The 5,000-nt window shown below is 33.9% G+C and overlaps 1 protein-coding gene and 1 long non-coding RNA gene across 2 annotated transcripts in view; one reads left to right on the top strand and one right to left on the bottom strand.

The window, feature by feature from the left end:
* Positions 1-5,000, top strand: part of LOC149136431 (uncharacterized) — a 157,896-nt gene that overhangs the window by 72,009 nt on the left and 80,887 nt on the right. The gene's annotated exons all lie outside the window — the stretch shown is intronic.
* The window catches only part of LOC106880257 (neuroglobin), a 127,773-nt gene continuing 125,310 nt past the window's right edge, over positions 2,538-5,000 (bottom strand). The window contains exon 3 of the mRNA XM_014930123.3: positions 2,538-5,000. This exon is cut by the window's right edge and continues 2,251 nt beyond it. The gene's annotated coding sequence lies outside the window, so the exon portion shown is untranslated.

Raw genomic sequence — 5,000 nt, 5'->3', positions numbered from 1 at the left:
GTTGCAGGTATCTGATGAGTGTAATCGGCTCAATCATTATGAAGTATTAAATATTTGAGAGTATTTTGGTTATACCTACATTTAAGAAAATGAAGGTAAGATGTAAAGTGAATGATGTTATGACACCTTTACTATTAAGTAGCAGGTGACTTCAATATATATGTGGTCTTATCTTAGAATCCGCTCTCCTATTGTGCTTTGTTCACCCGGATAACCACATTGACAAAGAATTCGTTGTTCAGGGACAGACTGAAGAGTCTTCCACTGATATTACCAATCGTGTTTTCTCAAGCTATAAGAGATGGCAGGAATCTCGAGAGATTTAGATTATAGAGAAATGATAACAAGACACGCAATCTTTTTTACAACGGAAAATGAAGCTCAGAAACCTCAGACTGAAGCCGTTCATTAATTCTTCAGATTGACCAACTACAGAGTCGTGCAAAAATCCTCCCACATTTTACAGGTTAAAAAATGTTTCCCTAAAACACGCACAATACTCATTAGTCCTTATTGTGATAGTATGTGATAAAAAGAAAAAGCTATAAAGCATTTGTTATATTAAGACATCGTTAGCGCATGCTTAAATTATTGGCGTCACATTATGACATCACTTTACTGAAAGGATTAATGCTCGCTCATTTGTCACAATACGTTAGTCTTTATCACAAATTCTACATTTTCCTCCTAAATTTCAATTCACACTGACATTGTAGTAGTAGTGCATGCTCTGTTGGTGACACTCCATTCCTGGTAGATGACGCCATTGCACCACTCAGGTGACACCCTCCAGCCCAAGGGTCTATTTGGGCAATCGTTGCTGGTGAGGGTTTTGCTAGGTCAGAGTGCAAATCCTATTTCAAACTCTTTTGGTAGCTTTTTACGAAACACAGAAGAAACGTTGGATGAGAGAGATACTACTTTAATCTCTCTGAGACTTTACACAATCAATCCTTGCCTTGTCGTTTGAACGCAATATACATCAATACACTCATTGACATTTCTTTATTAGCAATCCCCCACAAAATCTCAAATTCCTCTTAACTAAGCTACATTTAATAAGCCCTTCAGTAGTGTCATTTTGCACCAACCCAAGGGGAATAACTCAACCCATAACAAATATTAATACCTATTGGACTATGCCCCTTACATAATCTCCAACTCCACCATGCAATCCTGGACATTGTGAACGTAGCTGAAAAATAATCATTTATAACGGTTACTGATCGTTGCTTGTTGTTGCAAGTGTGTTTTAATAATCACATGGTTATTTATTTTTCTGGGATATGAAAGTGATATGTGTGTGTGTGTGTGTGTATTACCTGAGAGTAAAGTAGCAATATATATATATATATATATATATATACATATATATATATATAAAGTGAGAAGTAATAGGATGGAGTGATCCAGCTGTCAACGTAAATGCGTTGATGTTAGTATTACAATATATCATTGTATAAATATATATATATTGTATACATATATATATTATTGTATATATTTATATATGATATTAATACATATATATATATATATATATATATATATATATATATTCAGTTTTATATGCCCAGATTGGATTATAATATAATAAAAATATATCTTTTTTTTACATTTTTGTTTTGGCAATGAAAAGCATTTCTGAAATGTGTTTCAGAGGCAGCACACAAAGGACAAGGAACAAACACAATGAAAGCTCAATTATTTCCGTAAGAGTTTTTACATTAAAATAAAAAACATAGATTTCTTTCCATGCAAGAATTGCCAACGAAACGAATCGTCTTCCTGAAAGCCATCAGCAAATTACAAGAATTAATGCAAAGAGATTCTGCCAAACTTGAATTCCACCTTGGACCTATTCACCAGTGGTTTACTCTCCGACAAACTACAATTAATATTGCTTCTGTAGGCATATTTCACTATTGTTTGGTATTACAGTTTATATTTTATATCCGTTTCGACCTCTTGTCTTGTTTTTCATTTATTTATCTATTTTAATAATTCATTCATTCATTTACTGTCGCTTATTGTTTTGAACTGAGTTGTTGCATATGTATTCCCTAGTCATATTTCGTTTTCTGTTTAATTTTTATTGATTTTTTTTTTTACCTTTTAATCCGCATGTTTGTTACGGTCACTTATCGAGACACACTCAGTGTCCTGGGGCGAGTGAAGGATAAGAGATGTTACAGTATGACTGAATGCTTGGGGAGGGGAAGTATGGAAATACCTTCATGTAATACAACACAGACATTTAAATAGATATGGTTTATTATTATTGTTATTGAAGACGGCGGGCTGGCAGACTCTAAAGCACGCCGGGAAAAACGCTTATCGGGATTTCGCCCGTCTATACGTTTTGAGTTCAAATTTCGCCCGTCTATACGTTTTGAGTTCAAATTCCGCCGAGATCGACTTTGCCTTTCATCCTTTTGGGGTCGAAAACTAAGTGTCAGTTGAGCTCTGGGGTGGATCTCATCGAATTACCTCCTTCCTCAAACTTACAGACCTTGTGCCAAAATTTGATGTCATTATTTTTATTATTATTTTCCTTTTAGTTTTATTTCATTTCTGTTTATTCATTGATTTTTCTTTGCTGTCTAATGATCGTCGTCTGTTGATACGAAAATATCATCAACTCGTTTCTGTTTCTGCTGCTAATACTTTTCTCATTTCTTTTCCGAATTAACCTTTGTTTATTGCTTTCTGTCAAATTCATTAAAGTTTAACAATATTTCCCAGTCTTTATTAACACAATCTTTTCTCAAATTACATACCGTCGTCAGTGATTCCCTTCCACGAAAGATTTATGTTGCTCTTTATAAAAATCTTTTTAATTATTACGTCAGAGACGATTTTTGTTTTGTATTTTTAGTGGGGATCTTTTTATGCTTTTGTTTCATGGATTTTACCTTTTACAGTTACAAAATGGTGTCGCCTTTGCTGTTAATTAGTCTCCGAGGTGATAAACTATAATTTTATAATAAAATAAAATTGCCAAGTATTTGGTTATATGATAATGCTAACGCTAATTTAGTTTCCACAGGCGTAGTTGCGAGTTAAGAACTTGCTTACCAACATCAACATTCTGAGTGCCTTCCCACTGCGTGGCACGTTGGACAAGAATCGTCTGTCATAGCGTGGGGCTGATCAATGTCTTGTGAGAGGATTTGGTGGACGAAAACTGAAAGAATGTGTGTGTGCCTCACCGCCACTTGGCAACTGGTGCTGGTGTAGATATGTCCCCGTAAAGAAGCTGAACGGCAGAAGTGACCAATGGAATAAAAGTCAAACTTAAAGTACTGGGGTCAATTCAACGAACTAAAAATTCTTCAAGGCGGTACTCCAGCATAGCCGCAGTCTAATGGCTGAAACATGTTCGAGATAAAAGATACTAATATAAGTTTGCTTTGAAGAGATTTTGTATGAAGCTGTGATTGTTTAAATTAACGTCTCCTGTTTAGTAGTTTCAGATTCGCTTGTTCATCGCTGCACATAGTTCAGTCTAATTCTTACTATATTTTTGACACATTAATGTTTACATACATACATACAAACTTTATATTCATTTGTGTGTGACATGGATGGATTGATAGATGGACGAAGCATTTCCATAAACGCCAGGGAAAATTTGCTGAAATATGCATTTTCTTCGTTTCTTAATCTGTAAACGCTTGCAATGTGGATAACATTTGTTCAATTAATAATTATCTTGACGATGACTGCGATCATCAATGAAGCCTTAAATAAATATACACAACCATTGTGTATCTTGCATACGTTATGTCGATTTTTATATATAACTATATATTCTATTAACTTTCTCCTCTAAAATTTCAGTCTCGGACATAAGTTTCCTTTGCACGCATTATATTCAATGCTATAATCATAATTTCCCGAGAAAGCAAGATGTTAAGGCCTCACTATATAATCAAGTCCAATTTGGCAAAGGTTTAACGGTAATATCATACATTTTATTTGTATTGGATTTGTTGGGAAATGATAGAGCAACTCGGTTTGATGAATTTAAGCGTTCATGCAAATGCTGGCATTCTTGCGCTAGTTAAAGTGCATACATACACAGGCACATATATACGTAAACACATATATATGCACATATATATGCATGCATATCCACAAATATATATAAACATACATGTATGTGTGTATGTATGTATATATATACACACGCATGCAGTTCATGCATAAGATACATAAATGGATACAAATCAATCAAATTTAAATAAGAAATCTTTCATTTTTTTCCGAAAAGTAGCTGAGAATTCGTTCCACCCCCTACTATATATAATATTTACTCTAATGTTATGGTTTGGAGTTGTAAAATGGTCCCAGTTTACTTAAGTACCAAGACACGCATCTATCCTATATGTAAAGGCATAAATAGATAATAAAAAAAAGCGTGTGTGTAATTGTTTAGTTGCGCATAGCTATGACACCACGTACGCAGCGTTATCTATGAAAGTGCCTCAAGTGTGTATCTATGCATTAACGTGTGCACAGATAGCTACACACTTCAACTTGGCATGAATTAGATAAGAAAACAATGGCGTAGATTTATAGCCGTAATAGCGAAATAAAGCGAAACTAAAAATAACGAGATAAGTAAATGACAGCATATTTATTAGAGCGAGCAGAAAATTTTCAGTGTATCAAAACTTTTGCTGAAGTAGAAGACAAAAAACGTTTGCTCAAAGCTTCAGTTTAATCACGGCCGACAACTCAGTAAAACACGATTAAAATTAGAATTTGCAGACAATGAAAGGAATGAAAATAATGATTGTCTGCAAATATTAATTTGGATTTTTATCTTTAACAAGAAGTCACTAAACCTAATTCATTGTTTTTCTCACCTTGTAGCAAATTTTATTTATTAATATTGTTTCTAAATATTCTATAAAGTATATAACGAATGACTTTGCTATTTCTTTTCTGTGCAGATGGCTCTCATGGCAATTTCTTTTGGTCATCAGAAATCA

Source organism: Octopus bimaculoides, chromosome 3, assembly GCF_046866305.1.
Source record: "Octopus bimaculoides isolate indiv1 chromosome 3, ASM4686630v1, whole genome shotgun sequence".
Taxonomy (NCBI): Eukaryota; Metazoa; Mollusca; class Cephalopoda; order Octopoda; family Octopodidae; genus Octopus; species Octopus bimaculoides.
The sequence above is the reverse complement of the archived record's forward strand: the minus strand, read 5'-3'. Positions and strand labels throughout refer to the sequence as shown.